The sequence below is a fragment of the Pteronotus mesoamericanus genome, unplaced genomic scaffold, assembly GCF_021234165.1.
Source record: "Pteronotus mesoamericanus isolate MK-2021 breed Mesoamerican mustached bat unplaced genomic scaffold, CSHL_Meso_final scaffold_636, whole genome shotgun sequence".
Classification (NCBI taxonomy): Eukaryota; Metazoa; Chordata; class Mammalia; order Chiroptera; family Mormoopidae; genus Pteronotus; species Pteronotus mesoamericanus.
In genome coordinates, this window is record NW_026555324.1 from 1,051,166 (window position 1) to 1,062,091 (window position 10,926).

Consider the following 10,926-nt stretch of genomic DNA (forward strand, 5'->3'; position numbering starts at 1 on the left):
CTCTGACAGCTGTCAGTTTGTTCCATGTATTCATGCCTCTGTTTCTGTTTTGTTCATCAGTTTATTTTGTTCATTAGATTCCACATATAAGAGATTATGTCGTATTTTTGTGACTGGCTTATTTCACTTAGCACAATAATCTTCAGGTCCATCCATGCTATTGCAAAAAGTAAGATTACTATCTTTTTTTGGCTGTGGAGTATTCCATTGTGTAAATGTGCCACAGCTTTTTTATCCACTCAGCTACTGATGGGTTCTTGGACTGTTTCCAGATCTTGGCTATTGTAAATAATGCCACAATGAACATAGGAGTGCATATAGCCTTTTGAATCAGTGTTCTAGAATTCTTAGGATATATTCCAAGAAGTGGGATTGCTCAGTCAAAAGGCAGTTCCATTTTTAACTTTTTGAGGAAACTCCTCACTGTTTTCCACAGTGGCTACACCAGTCTGCATTCCTACCACCAGTACACAAAGGTTCCCTTTTCACCACATCCTCATCAGCACCTGCTGTTTGTTGATTTATTGATGATAGCCATTCTGATAAGTGTGAGGTATAGCTCATTATGGTTTTAATTTGCATCTCTCTGAAGATGAGTGATGTTGAGCATTTTTTTAAAATTCTGTTGGCCATCCGTATGTCCTCCTTAGAGAAGTGTCTATTCAGGTCTTTGTCCTTTTTTATTTTTTAAAAGATTTTTCATTTATTTATTTTTAGATAGAGGGGAAGGTAGGGAGAAAGAGCGGGAGAGAAACATCAATGTGTGGTTGCCTCTCATGTGCCCCTTACTAGTAGGGGACCTGGCCTGTAACCGAGACATGTGCTCTGACTGGGAATCGAACTGGTGATCATTTTGTTCACAGGCCAGTGCTCAATCCACTGAGCCACACCAGCCAGGGCCCAGTTTTGAATTGGATCGTTTATCTTCCTGGTGTTGAGTTGTACAAGTTCTTTATATATTGTGGAAATTAACCCCTAATTAGATGTATCATTGGCAAATATGCTTTCCTCTGCAGCGGGTTCCCTTTTCATTTTGTTGATGGTTTCTTTTGCTGTGCAGAAGCTTTTAATTTAATGTAGTCCCATTTGTTTATTTTTTCCTTTGTTTCCCTTGCTCTAGAGCAGTGATTTTTCAACCTTTTTCATCTCATGGAACACATAAATGAATTACTAAAATTCTGTGACCCACCAAAAAAGGTATTTTTTGCCAATCCGACAAGAAGATAGGTGTAACTTTGATTCACTCACACCAGATGGCTACTGTTGTGCTGGCTGTTGCCATTCTTTTATCTGACGTCTGAGGGAAAGCAGGTCAGTGCCCCTGACTGAATGTATAAAAATTCTTGCAGCATGGCAGTTGAAAATCACTGCCCTAGAAGATGTATTGGCAAAAATATTGCTATAAGACATGTCTGAGATTATATTGCTTATGTTTCCTTCTGGGATTTTTATGGTTATGTGACTTTTTAAGTCTTTTTATCCATTTTGGGTATATTCTTGTGTATGGTGTAAGTTTGTGGTTTAGTTTCATATTTTTGCAGGTACCTGTCCAATTTTCCCAACACCATTTATTGAAGAGAATGTCTTTACTCCATTGTCTGGCCTCCTTATTGACTATCAAGGTGTGGGTTTATTTCTGGGCTCTCTGTTCTGTTCTATTGATCTATATGTCTCTTCCTATGCCAGTACCAGGTTGTTTTGATAACATGGCCTTGCGGTATAGTTTGATATCAGGTATTGTGATACCTCCAACTTTGTTCTTTTTTCTAAAGATTGCTGAGGCTATTCAGGGTCTTTTCTGGTTCCATATACATTTTTGGAATATTTGTTCTAGATCTGCAACATATATCACTGGTATTTTAATAGGAATTGTGTTGAATATAGATTGCTTTGAGTAGTATGGATACTTTAATGACGTTAACCCTTCTAATCCATGAACACGGTATATGCTTCAACTTATTTACATCTTCCTCAATATCTTTTTCTAATGTCCTATAGTTTTTTTTCCTCAGTTCAAGTTTAATAGAAACTACAAAAGATTAAAAGTGATGTCCCACTATGTACACATCAGTACATAAGTTCAGGCCATTTCCTCCAGCAAAAAAAAAAAAAAAAAGGCTGTCCTCCCCAAACCCTGCAGGAAAGGCCTGTCCTGTCCCATACCACATCTGGCCTAAATCTGAGATCTTGTGTTTTAATCATGACAATAGTAAAGGAGAGGTTTTGTTCTCATGAATGGGTACTGCCACCATGACCTTACAATGGCCCAGTGCTCACTTCTGCTTAGAGAAATATTCTTTGCTCTTATTAACATCAGGCTTGATGGTATCACTGTTGGGTTTTGAGCCAGCTGGGCATACTTCCCCATGTTTATCAGTGAACTGGAAAGCCTGAACTTGTCTCGGAGTCTCATCCGCAGAATGGCAAGCAGGAAGGCTGTTTATGGTGATCTGGCAAAGGATACCTTTTTCGTCAGTGATAAAGAGGCCCTTGAATGAAATGCCTTCATCAGCATTTAAGACCTCATAGTCCTAAGCAATGGTGTGCCTGGGGTCTGACACCAAGGGAATGTTCATGGATCCTAGTCCTCCTTGTTTCCATGCCAGGTGACTAAGTGAGAATCCACAAAAGCACCAGTCACTTGACTGTTGAGTTTCTTAAATTCTTCCACCTTATCACTGAAAGCAATGATCTTTGTGGGGCACATAAAGGTAAAGTCAAGAGGGTAAAAGAAAAACACCACGTATTTTCCTCCGTAGTCAGATAGGCTGATAACTTTGAACTGACCATCTGACGTAACAGCAGCTGTAGCTTTGAAGTTGGGGTCAGGGTGCCCAATTTTAGCATTTCCTGAAGACATCTTGCTATCTGCAGCTCCAAGATAAAATACCAAGACCAGAAGCTCAGGAATAAGACTCACCATAGTTTAGGTGAGTATAGGTCCTTTATCTCCTTGGTTAGATTTCTTCATTGGTAACTTATTATTTTTGTTGCCATAGTAAATTAGACTGTTTTCTTAGTTTCCCTTCCTGACAGTTCATTACTGGTATATAAAAATGTCACTGATTTCTTATTAATTTTGTATCCTGCTACATTCCCAAATTAATTTATTAGATTTAGTAGTTTTTTGGTAGAGTCTTTAGGATTGTCTATGTATAATATCATGTCATCTTTGAAAAATGAGAGTTTTACTTCCTCCTTTCTAATTTGGATGCATTTTTTTTCTTTTTCTTGTCTGATTGCTGTGGCTAGGACTTTCAGTACTATGTTGAATAAGCCTGGTAAAAGTGGGCACCCCTGCCTTGTTCTTGAACTTAAGAGAAATGCTTTCAGTTTTTGCTCATTGAGTATGATGTTGGCTGTAGGTTTATCATATGCGGCCCTTATTATGTTGAGGTATGATGCCTCTATTCCCACATCACTGAGAGTTTTTATCACAAGTGGTGCTAGATTCTTTCAAATGCTTTTTCTGCACCTATTAATATGATCATGTAATTTTTATCTTTCATTTTGTTTATGTGATGTGTCACATTTACTGATTTGTGACAATTGTACCAGTGTTGCATCCCCCAAATAAATCTTACTTGATCACAGTGTATGATCTTTTAAATGTATTGCTGGATGTGGTTTGCTAATATTTGTTGAAGATTTTAGCATCTATGTTCATTAGGGATACTGGCCTATAATTTTTTTTCTTTGTAGTCTTTATTTGGTTTTGGAATTAGGATAATGCTGGCCTTGTAAAAAGATCTTGGAAGTCTTCCTGCCTCTTGAATTTTTTTGAATAGTTTGAGAAGGAGAGGTGTTGTTCTTCTTTGAATTTTTCATAAAATTCATGTGTTAAGCCACCTGGTCCAGGACTTTTCTTTCTTTCTTTCTTTCTTTCTTTCTTTCTTTCTTTCTTTCTTTCTTTCTTTCTTTCTTTCTTTCTTTCTTTCTTTCTTTCTTTCTCTCTCTCTCTCTTTCTTTCTTTCTCTTTCTTTCTTTCTTTCTTTCTTTCTTTCTTTCTTTCTTTCTTTCTTTTTTTTGCTGGGAGTTTTTTAATTACTGCTTCAATTTTGTTAGTTGTAATCAGTCTATTCAGGTTTTCTGATTCTTCCCAATTCAGTTTTGGAAGAACTGTAGGTTTCTAGGAATTTATCAATTTCATCCAGGTTGTTCAACTTATTGGCATATAATTTATCCATAGTATTTTCTTAGAATGATCTGTGATGTTCATTGTTACTTCTTTCAGTTCTGATTTTATTTATTTAGGTCTTCTTTCTTTTTTTCTTTATGAGTCTGGTTAAAAGTTTGTCAATCTTGTTTATCTTTCTAGAGAACCAGCTCTTGGTTTCATTGATATTTTGTATTTTTAAAAATCTCTATGCCATTTATTTCTGCTCTAATCTTTATTATTTCCTTCTTTTACTCACTCTGGGCTTTGTTTGTTGCTCTTTTAATATTTCTTTTAGGTATAGGGTTAGATTGCTCATTTGATATTTTTCTTGCTTCTTGAGGCAGGTCTGTAATGCTATGAACTTCCCTTTCAGGACTGCTTTTGCTGTGTCCCATAGATTTTGAGTTGTTGTGTGTTTATTTTAATTGCTTCCAGGTAATTTTTTATTTCTTCCTTGATCTCATTGTTAATGCATTCATTGTTTAATAGCATGCTTTTTATCCTCCATGTGTTTGAATATTTTTCAGTTTCTTTGTTGTAGTTTCATATGATTGTGGTCAGAAAAATGCTTGATATGATTTTAATTTTCTCAAATTTATTAAAACTTATTTTGTGTCCCAGCATGTGGTCTATCTTTGAGTCTGTTCCCTGTACACCTGAGAAGAATGTATATTCTACTGCTTTGGGATAAAGTGTTCTATAAATATCAATTAAATCCATTTGATCCAGTGTGACACAGAAGGTTGCTGTTACCTTATTAATTTTTTTTTTTTGGTCTGGAAGATCTATCCATTGATGACAGTAAGGTGTTAAAATTTCCTACTATGACTGTATTGCTGCTGATTTCTCCCTTAAAGCCCATCAAGGGTTTCTTTATATATTTAGGTGCTCATATGTTGAGCACTTATGTTTTTCTTCATAGTCTCATCCAAGGACACTTTTTCATTGCTTTTAGAGAGAGAGAGAGGTATTGATGTGAGAGAGAACCCTCAGTTGGTCGCCTCCCACATACTCCCCAACTAAGCATTGAACCTGAAACCTAGCATGTGCTCCAACAAGGAATGGAACTTGCAACCTTTTGGTGCTTGGGATGATGCTCCAACCAAATGAGCCACACCAGCCAAGACACATACACATTTACAAGGGTTGTATTCTCTTGTTGGATTGATCCTTTTAGTATATTTTAGTGAACGTTTTTGTCTCTTGTTTGACTTTCATTTTGAAGTCTATTTTGCCTGATGTAAGTATTGCTACTCCAGCTTTTCCTCTCATTTCTATTTGCATAGAATGTTTTTTTTCCATCCCTTCACATTCAGTCGGTGTGTCTTTTGTTTTGATGTGGGCCTCTTGTAGACAGCATATATATCAGTCCTGTTTCCTTATCCATTCATCTACCTTATATTTTGATTGGAACATTTAATCCATTTATATCTAAGGTTATTATTTATAGGTACTTCTTTATTGTCATTTTTTCTTTATACTTATGTACCTCTCTCTTTATATTTCTTCTTCTTAAAGTAGTCTCTTTTTCTTTCAGTAGTGGTTTGGTGGTAATAAGCTCCTTTAGTCTTTTTATTTGTCTGGGAAGCTCTTTACTTCACCTTCAATTTTAAATGATAGCCTTACTGGATAGAGTAGTCTTGGTTTCAGGTCTTTGGTTTCCATCACTTTGAATATTTCATGCCAATCCCTTCTGGCCTGAAGTATGGGATTTCTTAACCCCAAGTTAAGAAATCAGCTTGAAGCCTTATAGGAACTCCCTTATAGGTAACTAACTTTCTCTCTCTTGATACCTTTAAGATTCTCTTTGTCTTTACTCTTTGCCATTTTAATTATAATGTGTCTCGGTGTGGGCCTTTTTGGGTTCATCTTGATTGGGACTCTCTGTTCTTCTGGAACTTATGTAGCTTTTTTTCCACCAGGTTAGGGAAGTTTTCTTCCTTCCTTCCTTCCTTCCTTCCAAGATTTTAATTTTTTATTTTAGAAAGATAGGAAGGGAGGAAGAAAGAGAGGGAAAGAATCATCAATGTACAAGAGGTTGCCTTTCACATGCCCTCACTTGGATACATGGTCTGCAACCCAGGCATGTGTCCTGATGGGAAATCAAACTCAGCAACCTTTCAGTTCACAGGCTGGTGTAACACTGAGTCACACCAGCCAGGGCTCAGCCATTATATCTTCAAACAGTTTCTCTATCCCTTGCTCATTCTCTTTTCCTTCTGGTACCCATATGAAATGAATGTTATTACTCTCAATGTTGTCCCAGAGGTCCCTTGGACTTTCCTCATCTTTAAATACTCTCTTTTCTTTTTGATGCCTTGCTTGGGTGTTTACTATTATCTTGTCCTCTATACCGGCGATTCAATTCTTTGCTCCATCTAACCTGCTTTTGATTCCTTCTAGTATATTCTTTATTTCAGATATTGTATTCATTTCTGATTTTTTTTATGGCTTCTATGTCCATTTTAATGTTTAACATCTCTTTAAGTTTTCACTGATATCATCCATTCTTCCCCTAAGATCCTTGAGCTTCTTTATAACCATTGTTTTAAGCTCTGCATCTGGTATTTTGGTTGCTTTCATTCCATTTATTTATTTTTTTGCCTGGGGATTTATTTTTCTTTCTTTTGGACATATTTATCTGTCTCCCAACTTTGACTCTGTTTGGGAAACTGTGTTTCAGCAGAAATCACAATGTCCAGTTGTGGATATTGAATTCTGGTTCAGTTAATTGTCTTGAAAGTTTTGTTTGTCACCTGCAAACTGCACTGGTTCCTAAATTCTAGTTTTCCTCAAACCGCCAAACCAATGTTTTATTTTTTCCCTCCCATCTTTGGCCTAGGAATTATTTATAACTAAATCATTTTTCCTAAGGCTGTGTCTGTGTACGTCATACAGAATTTACCTCAGCACCTGATGGCATCACCAGAGATGTTCAAACTGCAGGCAAAAAGAATCTGTCAGATTGGCACTGCTTGCTTTCATTACAGCTAAAGCCTTGCATCTGGAAGTCTTCTTAACTGACAGTCTTACAGACTCAGAAACTGGTTTTTGATTTGCTGTGTTTCTTAACCTTTGTATTTTTTTCTTCCTTCTGTTTTCATAGAATGTATGCCTATGACCTTTTTTTTTAAAAGTGAATATACAATTTATTTAACATTCAAACTTCATTAAGACATGTGCAATGTGGCAGTTTTACTGAGGGTTGCCTATGACCTTACTTACTTGATTGCTTGTACAGTTTGGTTTCACTTTAGTGGCTCATTGTACCACTGCCTCCGAAAACGAGACTCAATGATCTGGCTGGCTTGATTTGTCAGGACTAGGTGGTTGAATTGGTGAAGTGTGGAGCAGCCTATTGACTTCACTTGAGACTGCTTTTGCTTTTCTGTCCACATGGTTCAGACATAAAAGGCGCAACATTCTTCAGGGGGAAAATTTTAGAGTGTTCCCATCAGCCTCATATGAATTAAGTACAGTAAACAGTAGGGCTTCGGGCTGATATGATTCACCTTCCAGTGAATCCCCTCTTCCAGCCTAATCTGGGACACTGCAAAGTTAGTCCCTCCCTTGATCACCTTATGTTTGCCTCTCACCAGTCCTTTAGTTGCTATAATTCACCTCATTTCTGGACTATGCATTTTTAACCTTCTTGTCAAATTTGTCACCTATAGAACACAACAAGGATGTTACCTTGTCCAGAAATGCTATCCTCTAGATCCTGCATATGCTGCCTCCCAAGGACGGCACCAGACTGATGTGGACTTTGCAAAATTCCTCTCCCTTGAGTGAAGGGTGCCTACTCTTTTACTCCTCTCTCCCTTTGGCAGATAGGAAGAAACTCTGGGCCTGGGAATACGAAGAACTACACCTTTGACAGCAAGAAAAAACTATAGAAGATGAGACTTTTATCCATTTACCCTTGTAAGATTGCAAGACCCTAGATTCTTGGGCAGGGGGAGGGTGGCAGGGGTGGAGTATATTAGCATAGTCAGGTAAATATTATTAAAGGAAGGGAACAAGAGGGATCAGACACTAATAAGCCTAATAAACTGAGAGGCTAAATCCAATATTGGGCCTGCTTCACTAGGAAGTTACAACTTCACATGCTCCCCAGCAAACCACCAGTCTGTTTCCCGCAGATTACTTGGGCAGGGGTGGGGAGCAAGACAGAAAAATAAAACAGGAATTCCTCTGCTGGGGGCATGCCCAGTAGAAGTCAAACTGACGCAAAGGGAGATGCTTCTATTATGAGGCAGGTGCAGTAAGAACTAAGATGGAGACCATAGAGGCCTGTCAGTCTAGGCTGGGTAAAGAATTGGATTGGAAAAGGGACACAGAACCTGGAAAGATCTATGAAATAGATTGTTTAGGGGGTGGGCCCAACATGAGCCCACTTGGGAAATTGATTGATTAGTTTAAAGAAGCGCCCAGTCTTTCCCAAGCTCAAGATAATATAACCCAAGCTTAGCAAAGCTCTTTCTGTCTTTCTCTCTCTCTCTTGCTTGATAATGCACTCATGCATTTTCTCTCCATAGCAGCTATGTGACCCTACCAGCCTCCTGGGGCCTGCGGCCTGGTCTCACAGGCTCCAAGTGAGGGCCTGGGCACAGCTACCAAGAATGTAGCTGGAAATACAGACTAAGCTAGCTAGATAGTGACAGGGACTGGACTGGACTGAAATAATGGCACAGAACTTTTGGACCCTGGCCTTTGTATTGGGTTTGATGAAGACTAGATTTTTTTCCATGGCAGGATGGATGGAGATGGGACACAGGGAACCCTGGGGCAGTCCTTGGATTTTGCTTCTACAATGAATTTTACCTCGAAACCTCAACCTCTCATGTATAGTCTCCTGAAGTGTTTTTCTTGTGACCTTGTGAAAGAGCCCCATTTCTGCTGACAACAAAAAGACAATGTGATCTTCTGTACTTAATATTTTATATTCACTTCATTAACACATCCAAGGCCTCCCATTGGGTCTCCCCACTAAATCTTCATAGTCACAAAAGAGAACTCTCAGGAAAGACTTGATTCTATCTCTTTCTCTCTGGGAAAGGTATTGTTCCCTCCTGTACCGATGAACAGATGCTCAGAAATCTCTCTCTCTCTCTCTCTGACATTAGGAAACATTGCTGATTCCACTGCCAAGGCAATGGTTGCTCAATAACGATCACTTGATTCCTTAGCCAAAGTGTGTTTAGACAGCAGAATAGCTCTTGATTATTTGCTTGCTGAGCAAGGGGTTGTATGCAAACACTACCTGTTACACTTGGATATAGTCCTCTGGGGTAGCAGAAACTCAACTACATAAAATTGAAGACAAGCTTGTTGGTAATGATAAAAATTATGACAGAGACTTGAAGCTGGACATCATCAATCAGGAGAGTCTGTGGGAGGAGCTAGGGCTTAGGAGAGGAGTTCTCCCACTCTGTGATATGTGGAAAACCTTATAGGAAGAACTCTGTGCTCACAACAGAGCTGTGGTTGTCACTGAACTTCCTGAACTTCTCCTTTCTCTAAGTATCTCTCCATCTTTGACCACTTCAGTGTGTGCTGCACATGGCTCATTGTGTGTGTGCACACACTAGATTGCAAATCTCCCACTCCAATGAATTCTTTTTGGTGGTGGAATGAATAGTCAATTCTGTTTATCAGTGAACAGTTACAACAAATTTCACCTGACTCTCCATAGTCCTTTGATTTGTTGAGTTGGCAACCTTCAGGTCTTGGTTTAGAATCATCATACAAATGGGATTTATCATATTGCTTTTAATTTTATTTTGTATAATCATTTAAAAATTTTGTACTTATTACCTGTTTAGACTCCAAAGATAAGATGCAAAAATAGAGTGATGATAGTCCAGGGCTTTGATATTATTTCCAATGTTAAACCTAGACAAAATATAAACTTAGACTAGAAAATGCATGAGAACCCCTTCTTCTACCTTCCTGTCGCTCACATGTGGCCTTTACGGTTTCCAATCACCCTCTGCCCTCTTCTTGTGGGACATGATTCTTGGGAAAGGTCCTTCCTGGCTTTGAGGGACACAGATAGACAAAAAATAAATAAATAAAAATAAAAATAAAACTGAAAAGAAAATGAAAGAAAAATTACTAAGTACATAAACAACCAGACACTGATCAATGATTATTTTCAGAGAAAGCTCTTGATAAGAAGGGAGAAATGTGAAAATAACCACTTATTTCTATTTGCATAGCAGGAAGAAAGACCATGTTCTTACAGTTCATTTAAGAACCAAACTGCCACCTGCAATCAATGAGAAGCTGCCACTCTTTTCTCCTACCATAAACTTTTTGTTTAAAACAATCCTCCCCGATTTCCTCCCAAACCCGATAAAAACTGACCTTGGTCAATCATCCAACATGATAGCACTGGAGTCTCCCCAGGGGCTTATCAATATGTACATGGGGGCTCTTTGTATGTGAATGGTATGTGTACAGGTTTCATGTGCGTGTTTTCAGCCTACGCTTGAGCCTGAGAATCGAGACAACGTCTCAGGCTAAAGAAAGCTCAGGCATGTCTGGGCTTGTTTCCTGAGCAGTGGGGCACAACCCATCTGTAAAATGACAATGAAGAGGCCTTAGAGTGTAGGGTTTATTCTAAGGAAAGAAAGAGCCATGCAACCAAATATATACATATATTTTATTAAAAATAACATTTAATAGTGTGTTAAATAGTAGTAAAACGGAAAAAAAGGGAGAAAACCTCTCCCCCAAAAAATCTCTGCTAGAAAGTGCAACAA

General features: G+C 38.2%; 1 pseudogene; it reads right to left on the reverse strand.

The window, feature by feature from the left end:
• Positions 1–2,273: 2,273 nt before the first annotated feature.
• On the reverse strand, positions 2,274–2,860 carry LOC129061379 (peroxiredoxin-1-like; annotated as a pseudogene).
• Positions 2,861–10,926: the final 8,066 nt, after the last annotated feature.